Source organism: Salvelinus namaycush, chromosome 8, assembly GCF_016432855.1.
Source record: "Salvelinus namaycush isolate Seneca chromosome 8, SaNama_1.0, whole genome shotgun sequence".
Lineage (NCBI taxonomy): Eukaryota > Metazoa > Chordata > Actinopteri > Salmoniformes > Salmonidae > Salvelinus > Salvelinus namaycush.
In genome coordinates, this window is record NC_052314.1 from 26510789 (window position 1) to 26529476 (window position 18688).

The window sequence follows — 18688 nt, forward strand, 5'->3', positions numbered from 1 at the left end:
ACATGGGTCATGGTTAGAGGTCAGAGTTAGAGGTGAAGGGTTAGGTTTAATGGGGGTAGAGGAAGGGGGGAGGGGTGTGACTGTCAGAAGTGCACGGGACTAGGAACATCTGAGGAGAGAGAGATGGAAAGGACAAATAAACGGGGAGAAGAGAAGAGTATTATTTTTTCTTCCACCATTTGGGTCGGGTTGGATGCTACAGGTTACCTAGAATGGTTGGAGCGCATTGGAGCAGGGTTAGGCGTCAGCGGTTAGGGTACACTGGGTACTGATCCAACATTCCAAACACACCGTGGTTCTGCGTCTCATGACGACACAGCTCCTCTCCAAACCCCATATACACACCAGGGTACTTCCTTGGAGTCAGGTTCATACACTTCTGCACTCTAGAGAGAAAACGGTTGGTGGTGGTCACTCGCAGTTTAATATGTTCTAAGGTGTGTCTGTGACGGTGGGAGATTGTGTGTGTGAGCCAGGATGTAAGGGTGTGATTTTAGTGTCTGTATGTTTACCGGGGAGCTGAGGTGCATTATGGGTGCTACATTTGGCCCCGCCCTCTTCTCTTCCAGCGCTGCCCATGGAACACTCCCTTTACCCTAGCAACCAGTGCCTGGCATCCAGCTCTGTACACACATATGTTGAGGCGGAGTTGTGGTGTAAGGCGCTTTAAGCATCACAGAGAAAGATTGATCCAAATCTAATCTACCTTGAATGATTGTAGCCAGTTGATACCTGCTATTAACATGGTATTACCATGGGGCATATCGTCCAGTGTGCTGAGTATAACATATTGTGTTCTCTTGCCCTCTAGTGGTGTACTGTGGTACCTGTGTGTGTTGTGGTACCTGTGTTTTTCTGAACCTCTACTCTGCTGTCACACTCCTCTTACGCTGCCTGGTTTCTTCTGTAGCTCCTCTATAAAGTCTGCTGTTCTGTAGGTTCATGGACCCACTTTCATTTTCTACAGGACAGACAGACAGACTGAGGTTAGGGGTCAGGTATGTGTTTGTGTGCATGTGACTGTGACCCACCAGGAAGCGTTTGTTCTCCCAGGCCTCCCTATAGAGGAGGTGGGGTATGACTGCATGCCTGGCTGTCTACTGGGCCCTGTGCCACCCCTGCCCTTTGGCCCGCTATGTCAGTCCCCACAGCCGGCAGAATCATATGACCCCGGTCCCGACCGCCTCTGCTGACATAAACAACACACACATCATTAACAGCAAACTTAAACAAAACTTAAGTGCCATGTTCATTATGATAATGAAGCATAGATAGATAAATGCTAATCTCTCACCATTACAATAACAGTGGAGGTTAGCATTTTTGGGTGGGTATGATAACTAACTTTCTCACTCTTCATTATTCACTATTCATTAAAGATTATCTGTAATCATTGTAACATCCTCATTAACTGACTCCGCCCTCCAACCCTGAGGAGGTCAATCTGCATGTCCCAAACTCTGGGCCATCGTCCAGCCCTGAGGCAGCCACCCTGCTATCTTCTAAATCTCAGCCTCCTTCAGCCCAAAGGAGGCCAAGCCAAAGCCAACCTCCCCATTGAAGCAGTCAACCTGCTGCCCTGTCATGCTGAAGGGGACTGAGCTGCCACTGCCTCCTTGGCCTAAGGTGTCCTCATGTCCGGCATGAGAGCCAGACTGAGTCTGGCCAATACCCCCTGTGAAACCAGAGGTGCTATCAAAACTACAGTCCCTCGCTGTGTCACAAGGGGCAGCACCTAAACTGCAGTCCCTTACTGTGCCACCAGGGGCACCGCCAAACTGCAGTCCCTTGCTATGCCACCAAGGGTACTACCCATACTGCAGTCCCTCGCTGTGACACTAGAGGTACCGCCCATACTGCAGTCCCTTGCTGTGCCACCAACGGCACCGCCCAAACTGCAGCTCCAGCAACGCCTCCAATGCTGAAGCCACAGCCTCTCTCACTACCATCCCTACCTGGCCTCCTGCTAGGTAGCTTGCCCTTATTGGCCAACCACACCTTTGACCCAGGGGGATAGGTGGCCGTAGAATGGCCAATCTTCAGTCGGCCAATGGCCTCCATTGAGGAAAGAAGTTAGGTGGTGTAAAGGCAAACCCTCTTACCATGCCCTTTCAACAGTTTAGCAAGCTGATACTGCTCACATTCAGGGAGAAAGGACTGGAGTCAGCAGCAGACAAGTTGGGGGCTAAAATACTTTCAGTTTAAGAGAAACCTCAGTTACTGAAGCTTTACTTTAAGCTACTTATTGTTGAGCATTTATGTTTGTAAAATGATCAGTAATTCTAGTCAACCACAGGAGGCTGTTGAGAGGATGACGGCTCATAATAATAGTTGGAACGGAGAAAATGGAATGTCATCAAACATCTGGAAACCATGTGTTTTGACGTATTTGATACCATTCCACTGAATCCACTCTAGCCATTACCACGAGCCCGTCCTCCACAATTACGGTGCCACCAACCTCCTGTGTAGTCAACGTCAACTCATCGCTTAATGCTTGCTTGTATATTTGAATGATCTTTAATGAGTCAGATAAACATTTGAATAGGATAATTGCTCAGTCTTATTATTATGAGTTGCATGTGAGGTATTTATAATATCATATAATACAGTACCAGTCAAAAGTTTGGACAGACCGACTCATTCAAGGGTTTTTCTGTATTTTTACTATTTTCTACATTGTATAATAATAGTGAAGACATCAAAACTATGAAATAACACTTATGGAGTCTTGTAGTAACCAAAAAAATGTTTTATTAAAAATAAATAAAAACCCTGGAATGTGTAGGTGTGTCCAAACTTTTGACAGGTACTGTATATCAAATATTACCCCACTACAGTAAATGTGACCCCGACATGATATAACATTAGGAGTTTGTTTATTATATTGATTACTTTGGAGGTAAAGTAAGGGGCGACTTGATAATATCTTACGGAGACTTTAGATCAAATATTAGTTAATTCCATTAGATTCCCCGATATATAACGAATATGTAGCTTACGTGATGGAGAATATTAAGTCAGGCTGACTGGCTCTCGTTCAGGCAAATGAGAAAAAAGTGCACTTAGGCTATCCGGAAGGCCAAAGTGAGTTACTTTATGGAGCAGTTATCTCTCTGTGGGTCTAACCCCAAGAAGTTCTGGAAAACGGTTAAAGACCTGGAGAATAAACCCTCCTCGTCACAGCTGCCCATGTCCCTTAATGTTGATGATGTTGTCACTGACAAGAAGCACATGGCTGAGCTCTTTAATCACTACTTCCTTAAATCCGGATTCCTATTTGACTCAGCCATCCCTCCTTGCTTGTCCAACATTTCCTCATCTCCCACCCCTTCTAATGCAACCTTTATAACCTGTCCCTCCTCTCTGGGGAGGTTCCCATTGATTGGAAGGCAGCCACTGTTCGTCCTTTATTTAAAGGGGAGATCAAGCTGATCCTTATTGTTATAGGGATATTTCTATTTTGCCCTGTTTATCAAAAGTGTTGGAAAAACATGTCAATAATAAACTGACTGGCTTTCTTGATGTCTAAGGTATTCTCTCTGGTTTGCAATCTGGTTTCCGCTCAGGTTATGGATGTGTCACTGCAACCTTAAATGTCCTCAATGATGTCACATTGCCCTTGATTCTAAGCAATGTTGTGCTGCTATTTTTATTGACTTGGCCAAAGCTTTTGATAAGGTAGACCATTCCATTCTTGTGGGCCGGCTAAGGAGTATTGGTGACTCTGAGGGGTCTTTGGCCTGGTTTGCGAACTACCTCTCTCAGAGTGCAGTGTATAAAGTCAGAACATCTGCTGTCTCAGCCACTGCCTGTCACCAAGGGCGTACCCTAGGCTCCACGCTCTTCTCAATTTACATCAACAACATAGCTCAGGCAGTAGGAAGCTCTCTCATCCATTTATATGCAGATGATACAGTCTTATACTCAGCTGGCCCCTCCTTGGATTTTGTGTTAAACGCTCTACAACAGAGCTTTCTTAGAGTCCATCAAGCTTTCTCTACCCTTAACCTTGTTTTGAACACCTCCAAAACAAAGGTCATGTGGTTTGGTAAGAAGAATGCCCCTCTTCCAACAGGTGTTATTACTACCTCTGAGGGTTTAGAGCTTGAGGTAGTCACCTCATACAAGTACTTGGGAGTATGGCTAGACAGTGCACTGTCCTTCTCTCAGCACATATCAAAGCTGCAGGCTAAAGTTAAATCTAGACTTGGTTTCCTCTATTGTAATCACTCCTCTTTCACCCCAGCTGCCAAACTAACCCTGATTCAGATGACCATCCTACACATGCTAGATTATTGAGATATAATTTATAGATCGGCAGATAAGGGTGCTCTCTAGCAGCTAGATGCTCTTTATCATTCGGCCATCAGATTTGCCACCAATGTTCCTTATAGGACACATCACTGCACTCTATACTACTCTGTAAACTTGTCATCTCTGTATACCCATCGCAAGGGGGCTCCCGAGTGGCGCAGTGGTCTAAGGCACTGCATCTCAGTGCAAGAGGCATCATTACAGACGCTGATTTGATTCCAGGCTGTATCACAACTGGCCGTGATTAGGAGTCCCATAGGGCAGCGTACAATTGGCCCACCGTCGTCCGGGTTTGGCCGGGGTAAGCCATCATTGTAAAAACTGACTTGCCTAGTTAAATAAAGATCCCACTGGTTGATGACCCACTGGTTGATGCTTATTTATAAAACCCTCTTAGGCCTCACTCCCCCCTATCTGAGATACCTACTGCAGCTCTCATCCTCCACATACAACACCCGTTCTGCCAGTCACATTCTGTTAAAGGTCCCCAAAGCACACACATCCCTGGGTCACTCATTCTTTTCAGTTCGCTGCAGCTAGCGACTGGAACAAGCTGCAACAAACACTCAAACTGGACAGTTTTATTTCAATCTCTTCATTCATAGACTCAAACATGGACACCCTTACTGACAGTTGTGGCTGCTTTGCATGATGTATGTCTCTACCTTCTTGCCCTTTGTGCTGTTGTCTGTGTCCAATAATGTTTGTACCATGTTTTGTGCTGCTACCATGTTGTGCTGCTGCCATGTTGTCATGGTGTATAGCTACCATGCTGTGTTGTCATGTGTTGCTGCCTTGCTATGTTGTTGTCTTAGGTCTCTCTTTATGTCGTGTTTTATTTATTTTTATTTAACCTTTATTTAACTAGGCAAGTCAGTTAAGAACACGTTCTTATTTACAATGACGGCCTACCAAAAGGCAAAAGGCCTCCGGCGCTGAGATTAAAAATAAAAATAAATTAAATAAAAATATAGGATAAAACACACATCAAGACAATAGAGACAACACAACACTACATAAAGAGAGAACTTAGACAACAACATAGCATGGTGGCAACACAACATGGCAGAAGCACAGCATGGTAGCAGCACAAAACAGGATACAAACATTATTGGGCAAAGACAACAGCACAAAGGTCAAGAAGGTAGAGACAACAATACATCACACAAAGCAGCCACAGCTGTCAGTAAGAGTGTCCATGATTGAGTCTTTGAATGAAGAGATTGAGATAAAACTGTCCAGTTTGAGTGTTTGTTGCAGCTCGTTCCAGTCGCTAGCTGCAGCGAACTGAAAAGAGAAGCGACCCAGGGATGTGTGTGCTTTGGGGACCTTTAACAGAATGTGACTGGCAGAACGGATGTTGTATGTGGAGGATGAGGGCTGAAGTAGGTATCTCAGATAGGGGGGAGTGAGGCCTAAGAGGGTTTTATAAATAAGCATCAACCAGTTTGTACAAAGTACAAACTTTTTTACATTCACATTTCAATAGCTCCTTGGTCATGTGACCTACGGACTTCAAACGAGGTTCAGAATGTCCACTGACTACCCTTCTATATTGCACACCCTTTAGTTTGTCCATTTTCATCTCACAAGATTTTACATTAATTTTTCAAAATGTAACATTTCAATAGCTCCTTGGTCATGTGACCTGGTGACTTCAGACAAGGTTCAGAATGTCCACTCAGTGGCCCTACACATTGCACACTCTTTAGTTTGTCCATTTTCATCTCATATGCTTTTACATGAATTTTTCAAAATTTTGAATTTCAATAGCTCCTTGGTCATGTGACCTAGTGACTTCTCGTGCTATTAGACTTAAATCTGTAAGCTTTGTAGGCCTTCATTTTACATGGGTGTTAAAAAATATATTTTAAGTCAACAAATGTTCCATCCTCGCAATAACTATCTTCCACATGGACACTGAAAAGATCCGCAAATGGCTGTATGTGGTATGGAATAAAGGACAGGAGAGGTGTTCGAACAGAGGTGCTTAAAGGACGGCGCACAGGTCGGCCTCATGAAAACAATGTTTCATATGCTCTTTTTAATCACAGTAATAGGCAGTGATTTGTCAGTCAGTGAGCTTGATAACGTGAAAGAATCCTTTTCATAGCATCCCTTTCATATACTGTACATTAAGACAAATCCTTCTACATTGAATATTAGAACGCAGTTTACATAACCTGATAATGACTTGATATTTGAGTGCATTCACAACAAGCCACCTGCAGACAACTTACAAAATGCAATAGCGCATTTGAGGGTTTGTTTTTCTGATGAAAATAGTTATTTGATGCATGGCCTACTATTTCTAACTGGGAAAATAAATTCCTGCGTCTTTTGTGAGTAAAATCCTTTTTTCAAAATTGATTTAGGTACATTTTTGTGAAGGGGTATGAGGGTTGTGAAATGGGTCATTTAATAGTAAAATCATTTAAGGGATCAATACATTTCTATATTGCTTCCCCAGTATCTGCATGAACCATCAGGCCAAGTGTTTTTGGTTGACCCTGCTGGACAGAAAGAGAAGGAGGAATCGAAAAACCCTGCATTCAAATTCAGGTCTTAGTTATTCCATTGTACTGGATCTAATACATATTAGCATTTTACATACATTCATAAGTGTAATACTTTTTTATGACATACTGTGAAAAACTCTCTTGGCTGCTGGCTCTGTCACTTTCAGACATAGCAGAGCAGACTTGAACCACAGGGGTTCTCTGTAAAGAGAGAGTAATCCAAAAGGCACAGACACACCCCTTGACTTTCAATTGGCACCGTTGACCTGTATGTATTCTCTCCTGATTGGCTCTGTGGTGCACAGTCTGGCAGTCTGGCTAAAGTGCCAGAGGTATGAGGAGAGACATCCTCCTTTGTATTTATGGGAACAAATATTTCCTAACACTTTGGATCCTATTCTTGGACAGATAGAAGACACAATGCATCAATGCACATTTTTTTATTACTAATTACTGTCCATGAGTAACCTCAACCTTGTGGGTCTGTGGGTGTTTGGGCCAATAAAGTGCCAACTCAATTCTACCACTGACTAGTCTCTCATGCCCCTATGAACGGGGACACATGGCAATAGTTTTTAATCTAAACCAGCCCTTTTTTACTGGAGTACACTAACCCCTAATTGGGGCTCTTTTCTTGACACATAGTAGCAGTTTACCAGATAACAAGTCAAGGAGATCAAAAAGTAGATTGTTGTAAGGGTATATTACATCCTGTGCTGGCCCCATTGTCATATCCATTCTGGATTCTGAGTGGTAAAATCATAGCTGAAAAATGCCTTTATGTATGTGCATACCTTTTCCGCCAAGACAGAACAATCTACTGCAGAGACATCCTGCAGAGTTCTGTCATGCTATCCAGGTCTGTGCCCAAACAGTTCGAGCTTCTACTTTTAAAAATACACCTTTCCAGAAATAAGTATCTTACTGTTGTCGCTTGTTACAGACCCCCCTCAGTCCCCAGCTGCGCCCTGGACACCATATGTGAATTAATTGCCCCCCATTTATCTTCAGAGTTTGTACTGTTAGGTGACCTAAACTGGGATATGCTTAACACCCCGGACGTCCTACAATCTAAGATAGATGCCCTCAATCTCACCCAAATAATCAAGGAACCTACCAGGTACAACCCCAAATCCGTAAACTCGGGCCCCCTCATAGATATCATCCTGACCAACCTGTCCTCTAAATACACCTCTGCTGTCTTCAACCAGGATCTCAGCGATCACTGCCTCATTGCCTGCGTCCGTAATGGGTCTGCGGTCAAACGACCACCCCTCATCACAGTCAAACGCTCCTTAAAACACTTCAGCGAGCAGGCCTTTCTAATCGACCTGGCCCGGGTATCCTGGAAAGGTATTGACCTCATTCCATCAGTAGAGGATTCCTGGTTATTCTTTAAAAGTGCTTTCCTCACCATCTTAAATAAGCATGCCCCATTCAAAAAATGTAGAACCAGGAACAGATATAGCCCTTGGTTCACTCCAGACCTGACTGCCCTTGACCAGCACAAAAACATCCTGTGGCGTACTGCATTAGCATTGAATAGCCCCCGCGATATGCAACTTTTCAGGGAAATTAGGAACCAATATACACAGGCAGTTAGGAAAGCAAATGCTAGCTTCGTCCAACAGAAATTTGCATCCTGTAGCACAAACTCCAAAAAGTTCTAGGACACTGGCAACGTCCATGGAGAATAAGAGCACCTCCCAGCTGCCCACTGCACTGAGGCTAGGAAATACTGTCATCACCGATAAATCTACGATTATCGAGAATTTCAATAAGCATTTTTCTATGGCTGGCCTTGCTTTCCACCTGGCTACCCCTACCCCGGTCAACAGCTCTGCACCCCCCACAGCAACTTGCCCAAGCCTCCCCATTTCTCCTTCACCCCAATCCAGATAGCTGATGTTCTGAAAGAGCTGCAAAATCTGGACCCCTACAAATCAGCTGGGCTAGACAATCTGGACCCTCTCTTTCTAAAATGATCTGCCGCAATTGTTACAACCCCTATTACTAGCCTGTTCAACCTTTCTTTCGTATCGTCTGAGATTCCCAAAGATTGGAAAGCTGACGCGGTCCTCCCCCTCTTCAAAGGGGGAGACACTCTAGACCCAAACTGTTACAGACCTATATCTATCCTACCCTGCCTTTCTAAGGTCTTCGAAAGCCAAGTTATCAAACAGATCACTGACCATTTCGAATCCCACCGTACCTTCTCCGATATGCAATCTGATTTCCGAGCTGGTCATGGGTGCACCTCAGCCATGCTCAAGGTCCTAAACGATATCATAATCGCCATTGATAAAAGACAATACTGTGCAGCCGTATCCATCGACCTGGCCAAGGCTTTCGACTCTGTCAATCACCGCATTCTTATCGGCAGACTCAACAGCCTTGTTTTCTCAAATGACTGCCTCGCCTGGTTCACCAACTACTTCTCAGATATAGTTCAGTGTGTCAAATCGGAGGGCCTGTTGTCCGGACCTCTTGCAGTCTCTATGGGGGTGCCACAGGGTTCTATTCTCGGGCCGACTCTTTTCTCTGTATATATCAATGATGTCGCTCTTGCGACTGGTGATTCTCTGATCCACCTCTACGCAGACGACACCTTTCTGTATACTTCTGGCCCTTCTTTGGACACTGTGTTAACTAACCTCCAGATGAGCTTCAATGCCATACAACTCTCCTTCCGTGGCCTCCAACTGCTCTTAAATGCAGTAAAACTAAATGCATGCTCTTCAGCCGATCGCTGCCCGCATCTGCCCACCCGCCTAGCATCACTGCTCTGGACGGTTCCGACTTAGAATATGTGGACAACTACAAATACCTAGGTGTCTGGTTAGACTGTAAACTCTCCTTCCAGACTCACATTAAGCATCTCCAATCCAAAATTAAATCTAGAATCGGCTTCCTATTTCTCAACAAAGCATCCTTCACTCATGCTGCCAAACATACCCTCGTAAAACTGACTATCCTACCGAGCTTTGACTTCGGCGATGTCATTTACAAAATAGCCTCCAACACTCTACTCAGCAAACTGGATGCAGTCTATCACAGTGCCATCCGTTTTGTCACCAAAGCCCCGTATACTACCCACCACTGCGACCTGTATGCTCTCGTTGGCTGGCCCTCGCTTCATATTCGTCGCCAAACCCACTGGCTCCAGGTCATCTATAAGTCCTTGCAAGGTAAAGCCCCGCCTTATCTCAGCTCACTGGTCACCATAGCAGCACCCACCCGTAGCATGCGCTACAGCAGGTATATTTCACTGGTCACCCCCAAAGCCAATTCCTCCTTTGGCCGCCTTTCCTTCCAGTTCTCTGCTGCCAATGACTGGAACGAATTGCAAAAATCACTGAAGCTGGAGACTCATATCTCCCTCACTATCTTTAAGCATCAGCTATCAGAGCAGCTTACAGATCATTGCACCTGTACGTAGCCCATCTGTAAATAGCCCATCCAACTACCTCATCCCCATATTGTTATTTATTTAATTTATATATTTTTGCTCCTTTGCACCACAGTATCTCTACTTGCACATTCATTTTCTGCACATCTCACTCCAGTGTTTATTTGCGAAATCGTAATTATTTCGCCACTACGGCCTATTTATTGCCTTACCTCCCTAATCTTACTTAATTTGCACACACTGTACATATACTTTTGTATTGTGTTATTGACTGTACGTTTGTTTATTATATGTGTAACTCTGTGTTGTTTGTGTCACACTGCTTTGCTTTAGCATGGCCAGGTCGCAGTTGTAAATGAGAACTTGTTCTCAACTGGCTTACCTGGTTGAATAAAGGTGAAATAAAAATGTAAAAAATACTGTATGTGGGAATGTCTTATGTCCGTCCTACATGTTGTGGTAGGTACATGGAGTATTCCTCAACTGCATATATCATAAATTGCTCTTGCAAATAGAAGTATTATGTTCAACAACTGACATGTTCAGATATTATTTTGACAAACACACTTTGGTGCTTACAATTCATTCTCTATTTTCATAGATTTGCTGGGCACTGTCATCTGTGATCTTTGTCATATGACTTTCTTTAACTTCTTATGGCTGCAGGGGCAGTTTTGAGTAGCTTGGATGAAAGGTGCATAGAGGTGCCCATAGTAAACTGCCTGCTCCTCAGTCCCAGTTGCTAATATATGCATATTATTATTCGTATTGGATAGAAAACACTCTGAAGTTTCTAATACTGTTTGAATGATGTCTGTGAGTATAACAGAAATCATATGGCAGGCAAAAACCTGAGAAAAAATCCAAACAGGAAGTGGGAATTCTGAGGTTGGTCGATTTTCAACACAGCCCCTACAGAACACACAGTGGGATATGGATGAGTTTGCACTTCCTACGGCTTCCACTAGATGCCAGCAGTCTGTAGAACCTTGTCTGGTGCCTCTACTGTGTAGTGGGGCCGAAGGAGACAGGAAATAGTCAGGTCTACCATGACCTGGCCATGCTCTGACCATGCGCGTTCACATGAGAGGGAGCTCTGTTCCATCGCACATCTGAAGTCAATGTAATTCTCCGGTTGGAACGTTACTGAAGATTTATGTTAAAAACATTCTAAAGATTGATTCAATACATCGTTTGACATGTTTCTACTGACTGTTACGGAACTTTTTGACATTTCGTCAGCTTTTAGTGAACGCACTTTCTGACTTTGGATTTGTTTACCAAACACGCTAACAAAAATAGCTATTTGGACATAAATGATGGACATTACCGAACAAAATGAACATTTATTGTGGAAGTGGGAGTCCTGGGAGTGCATTCCGATGAAGATCAGCAAAGGTAAGTGAAGATTTAGAATGCTTTTTATGAGTTTTGTTAACTGCACAATTTGGCGGGTAACTGTATGGCTTCCTTTTGTGGCTGAACGCTGTTCTCAGATTATTTAATATTGTGCTTTTGCCGTAAAGCTTTTTGAAATCTGACACAGCGGTTGAATTAAGAACAAGTGTATCTTTAATTGTATGTATTTAGTATTTATGTTATTTGACGTGGCTCTCTGCAATTCCTCCGGATATTTTGGAGTCATTTCTGAACATGGCGCCAATGTAAACTGAGGTTTTTGGATATAAATATGAGCTTTATCGAACAAAACATATATGTATTGTGTAACATGAAGTCCTATGAGTGTCATCTGATGAAGATCATCAAAGGTTAGTGATTAATTTTATCTCTATTTCTGCTTTTTGTGACTCCTCTCTTTGGCTGGAAAAATGACTGTGTTTTTCTGTGATTTTGCGGTGACCTAACATAATCGTTTGTGGTGCTTTCTCTGTAAAGCCTATTTGAAATCGGACACTTTGGTGGGATTAACAACACGATTACCTTTAAAATGGTATAAGATACATGTATGTTTGAGGAATTTTAATTATGAGATTTCTGTTGTTTGAATTTGGCGCCCTGCACTTTCCCTGCCTGTTGTCATATCATCCCGTTAATGGGATTGCAGCCATAAGAAGTTTTAAGCACGTACTGATGAAACTGTCACTTAATATATTTTTCTTAAAGTCTACAAACGCTCTACATTTATTCACTCTGTGATAGGTTTGGATCCTATATGCTACTTTTATTATTGGGCTGTAAATGGTTCTGTAAATGTGTAGAATGGGGCATAAAGGAAAATACCTCTACTAATAAATTACTACTAGATTACAGTGATAAGGAAAACAGCATACAAATTTGGCTTGTGTATTCATTTGCCTATAACTAATCATAATTCCATTATTTTAACATAAAAAAGAGAATACTTCAAAATGAGAAGATCCTGCCATGGAAAAGACGACTGGGCGGACATAAAGTGGAAAGGAGGGGAAATAACTCACACCATGCAGCAGACACCTTAAGCTGCGGGGTCTTTGTCATGCAGGTTTGATAGTTATATTTTCAATAATGAATGGTTAGCTGTTATGTGACAATTAGGTCAAAAACTCTATTTTATTTTTTGGTGAAGATGGCCAAGGAAGTTGAACAGAACTTCCCCAACATCCCCTCCCAAATTGATATGGAACCTTCAAAAACACATGGAGCAACTGCGAAAAGAAATGGCTGAGGATTTACTAAAAATGTCTGGTATGTAACGACATTTAATTCAAAGTAAATGAACATTCTTTATTTTTAAGTAGTTGTGTGGGACAGCCATCATGTGTGCCACTGATAAAGAACCTGGATGTGGCCCAAAGACTGACTGGGTTAGTAACTTTATTTAACATGTTTATAATCTTTTGACAACAGTGACGGCATGTAAGACAATTTATGATATAACACAATGGATGGCTAATTCGTCATTCATCATACTGCATTGATATTTGATATTATTTATAACGTGTTACACTTTGTTTTGATAGAATGTTTTGCATGCCAACGGTGATTCCATGTGCTGTGCCTAGGAATGAAGACAAAAGAGTTCAACAGAGTAAAGAATACAAAACTGGAAGTGCAGTCTTTGTTGTTGAAAATGTATGCTATACCCCATCCACACTGAAGAGGCTCTGAAATGTACATCAACCAGGGATAAAGAGAAAGTTAACACTGTGAAATGTTTCATACTTGATTGAAGTTAAGTGTCTGTTGACATGTTGGGAAAGATTAAAGGTCTACAATTTCTGTTTAATTTGTCAATATTACATTTTTATTCATTGATTTACTGGCCACCATTACTGTGGTTACATGTTCAGTATATGTATTGACCAGCAAACCCACTGCAGCCTACCTCACTAGCTCACTCTCCATCCTTGCTTTGGACAATTAATAGCATGACTCTCGTACTTTGCCCTTTTCCTTTATGGTTGATATTAACGACGAAAGGAGATATTATCTGTCTCTCTCCTGTTGTGTACCACTGTTAAATACTGTGGAAAAATAAAAAAACAGGGAAATAAGTACTTAGAACTACCAATTATTGTAGATAAATATTAAAGAAAAGGGTAAAGACAATGCTGGACTGAACCCCCTAATTGTCAAACTAATATTAATGTACAACAATATAGAAGATACATCACTAGAGGTTATGCAATATGGGTGTATATCCACTGCATGCTTCTTAGGTGTGTAATGGACATGACCAAGGAGCTATTGCAAATTTGAAACTATGAAAAATGTACGTTACACCGCGTGATTTTACAGTACACAAACAAGAGTGTGCAATATAGAAGGGTAGTCAGCGGACATTAGGTCACATGACCAAGGAGCTATTGAAATTTTACATTTTGAAAAATGTATGTAAAAACGTGTGAGATGAAAATGGACAAACTAAAGGGTGTGCAATGTGTAGGGCCACTGGGTGGACATTCTGAACCTTGTTTGAAGTCACCAGGTCACATGACCAAGGAGCTATTGACATTTTACATTTGGAAAAATTAATGTTAAATCATGTGAGATGAAAATGGACAAACTAAAGGGTGTGCAATGTGTGTCTATGCCATCGGGTTAGCTACAACCAGTTTTGAAAGTGTTAGGAGTAATGGTTCTATTGAAATTAGAAAATGTTATTTGTCACCATGTTGACGGTCCCTAACTGCTGTTGGTGGACGTAAGGAAAACTACAGGCGAATACCCGTCGAATATCCAACCTGAAACTGTCTCTGTAGCCTACCTGGTGGTGGCCGCATCCGTGCCTCTCTCCAGCAACCAGACAGGCCAAGTTAACCAGACAGGGCAAGTTACAGAGCTCAGCCATTTTTTATATTAATTTAAACTCTAATTCGTGAAGCGTTCATTGTTTTTTTAACAAGAATAGCAAGTTTTAACCAACAACGGGATCATTGGACAGACCGCAGTGTTTCTGGGAAACATGTGCGTTTATTATGCTGCGGTTGTCTTGGTTGCGCATAGGACAGGTTTCAGATTTAGCGATGACAATGTATAGATATTCTCTCAATGCGTGGCGTGAGCGGATAATCATAGATCAAATGATATATATCCTATGATAAATATCCTGTCTTGTTTGAGAAACGGTGCAGACTCTATCCCAATGTTTTAAACTCAAAATGCAGTTGCCTGGAGCTCAGACGCTCGGAATAACTGTAATTCTAACAAAGCCGGGTAGGCTGCAACAACGTAGTCTCAAACATATGTTTGTAACATTTAACCCTTGTAATCTTGTGCGTGGTAATCAGTTGTGTTAGATTTCTGAGTGTGATTTATATTCCTATGCGTATTGTGCATATGGCCAAATCCATCTGATATGTGGAGATGTGTGGGTGAGTTATGAATTTTCCCTCATCCCTCTGCTAGTGGATGGCATGTGGATGGCTGGGGGGCTGTTTATTGATAGGCTACACAGGATGGTCTAAGGTATTGATAGGCATTTCATATGTTTACATTTATTTTCTTGTTATAATGATGATTTACTATTTTCCCTTACACAGAAAATATGACATGTCCGACTGATTCGATTCCAAAATTCAACTTTTTATTATTCAACCTATGGTTGTTGATACTTTTTCTAGCATTTTAGCTAATCACTGACACTATAGAAAGCTGATTCCTTGGATGAATTTCTTAGCTTCTGCTCGACTCCCCTTTTATGTGTAAGATAAAAGAGAATCACATTGGCCTTGCTGGTTTTCCATACCAAGCTCAGCTCTCAATATGAAGCAGTAGATTTGAATGCGTTTTTAATCAGAGATTATGATTATCCCACTTTTGAACTGACTCTGATTGAAGTCCTTGGCCAAGGCAACGCCTCCACTTTGTCCCATATTGCCCTACGTTTGTCTATGATATGTGTTCCATGATCGTTACATGCTCCACGTCTTACTTGTTGAATGTTTCTCTCCTGTATTGAGAATAACCCAACGTTTTGCTCAAGATTTACACTGACAAGTTTACTAACACACAGCTAATATGCCTTGTTTTAGGTTTTGCCCGAAACAATTTCAACCCTTGTGAGGTGGCCACATTAAATGTAACTGTTCTCACTTTGTTGTCACACACAATGCTAGACAAAATGGTTTATGTGGTTGTGCAAAGGATCATATTAATGTTGATGCGGCAAATAAAGTTAAATCATCCTGTTGATGACACCCAACTATGGATGTGTGTGTGTGTGTTCAAGGGGGGGGGGGGGGGGGGGCACAGATTGTGTTTACAAACTACTGAATTATTCATATTTGAATTGCACAAGCACTGGGTGAGTTTTGGATCTCACTCCAAAGTTTTATTTTCCTCACCTGATAGAAGGTGACTTGCTAAAGATAGCATCGTTTTTTAATTAATCTTTGAATGTGATTTTGTCAGGTTTGAAATACATTTAGTTAAATATGACAGCTCTGTCTCCAGAGACAGAACAGTGACTAGTCACATTCCATTTAATCCATGTTTAAAGATCCAGTTAAATCTCTACTTCCTGATTGGGTCTAAAAGCATTTCAACACATTTACTATGCTGGTTTAGAAACCAGTTCGAAATTGCAATTGCTTTTATGACCTATTGGCAGAGAATATGACATGTCAGCCGAGAACATGGAAATCATTTATCAACCAAATATATATTTTTTAATGCTAATATTGATTGATGCTAATTCTTATTACACATAGGCATATGTGTCACTACCTTTAATGTTGTTATTCAATTGTCTTACAGAAAATGTATTTGCATTGTGGCTTAACATGAAGTGTTACTATTATGTTCTGTTTCTAATAATATAAGCTCAAGAATTGATCTTGGGGTGATTTGTTTTCATAAATATGTTTTTCATATTTTCAGGGCAAACTTCCTCCCAGAGGGGAGGCTTTTTCAATTGAACTTTCTGTTTTTCAAAAAAGAAGGTACAATTTAACACTTGTGATAGTGCTACTTTAATTATGCATTTCATGGCCATTCCTTCAATTTTATATCCATCTGATTCATACTTAATCAACTTTGAGAATACAATTGACCAAGCCAACCAATCTGACCAACACACAAAGCCAAACATTGACTAGTAACTCTTGACTAATAATGCTTCATCAAATGTTGAGAACTGATTGAACTGTTGTAATCTTTCTGCCGTTAACAAAGAATGACGTTTTATTGAGCTTGGTATGTACCTAGGGACAGTTGCATGTCTAAAGTGCATTGTCAACGATCCCCCGGATGACACTTCTGATGTCATGGGCCCAAGACTAGAAGTTGGGTTCCATAAATTGGACTGAAGACTCAAGAAGGAACAGGCATGTGGTGCGGGCCATTTCTTTCTGAGTTGGACACAGGCTGTCCATGTACAGCGTAGGTCCAGGGGGGATTTGTAGGCTAGGCCCTAATTTATGCGTTTTCTGTCACCTGAAGCTGCATGGCAAATAGTCCAAGAACACAACAAAAGCACAAAGGACAATCCCTAAGGCCTAGTCAGCTCTTCCCCCTCCGAGGGCCCAAAATGTTTCTCTGTTACAGTATCCAGAGGACTGACTATTGAATGTGTGATAGAATAATGCTAGTATCCATGTCTGGTATATATCTGAAACTTGTCCCCTAAACAGGACTCAGAAACTTTCTATGTGTACAGTACCAGTCAAAAGTTTGGACACACCGACTCATTCCAGGGTTTTTCGTTATTTTTCTATTTTCTACATTACTTTAAGACATTAAGGGGCGGCAGGACGCCTCGTGGTTAGAGCGTTGGGCCAGTAAGCGAAAGATTGCTAGATCGAATCCCGAGCTGACAAGGTAAAAATAAGTCATTCTGCCCCTAAACAAGGCAGTTAACCCACTGTTCCTAGGCCGTCATTGTAAATAATATTTTTTTCTTAACTGACTTGCCTAGTTAAATAAAGCTTAAATAAAAATTAAAAAAAATTAAGGTCAGTCAATTTGGGAACATTTCAAGAACTTTGAAAGTTTCTTCAAGTGCAGCTGCAAAAACCATCAAGGGCTATGATGAAACTGGCTCTCATGAGGACCACCACAGGAAAGAAAGACCCAGAGTTACCTCTGCTGCAGAGGACAAGTTCATCAGAGTTACCAGCCTCAGAAATTGCAGCCCAAATATATGCTTCACAGAGTTCAAGTAACAGACACATCTCAACATCAACTGTTCAGAGGAGACTGTGTCAATCAGGCCTTCATGGCCAAATCACTTAGTGGGACTATCATTTGTTTTTCAACAGGACAATGACCCAACACATCTCCAGGCTGTGTAAGGGCTATTTGACCAAGAAGGAGAGTGGAGTGTGGAATCAGATGACTTGGCCTCCACAATCAACCGACCTCAACCCAATTGAGATGATTTGGGATGAGTTGGACCGCAGAGTGAAGGAAAAGCAGCCAACAAGTGCTCAGCATATGTGGAAATTCCTTCAAGATTGTTGGAAAAGCATTCCAGGTGAAGCTGGTTGAGAGAATGCCAAGAGTGTGCAAAGCTGTCATCAAGGCAAAGGGTGGCTACTAAGAATCTCAAATATATAATATATTTTGATATGTTTAACACTTTTTTGGTTACTACATGATTCCATATGTGTTATTTCATAGTTTTGATGTCTTAACTATTATTCTACAATGTAGAAAATAGTAAAAATAAAGAAAAACCCTTGAATGAGTAGGTGTGTTCAAACTTCTGACTGGTACTGTATATGATCTCTGTGGTAACTTGTATTTGTACAAGGTGAACTCTAAATTACTCTATGCAAAGGGGTTTTAAGTTCATCTCAGGAATTCTGTATTATTTACACTGGTCTCTTCCCCCACACAAGCATTTAGATGTTCTTACACCCTGTGGAGATTGGGCCTGGTTACTCTGTAAACTTGTTATCGTGTGATTGGTCAATGGTGGTTGGTTTTGGGTTGAAGAGTTACACCTTCAGATGTTAGAAATTGAATTAAATGCCTTTGTTGTCTCTCTTATCCTGTATCC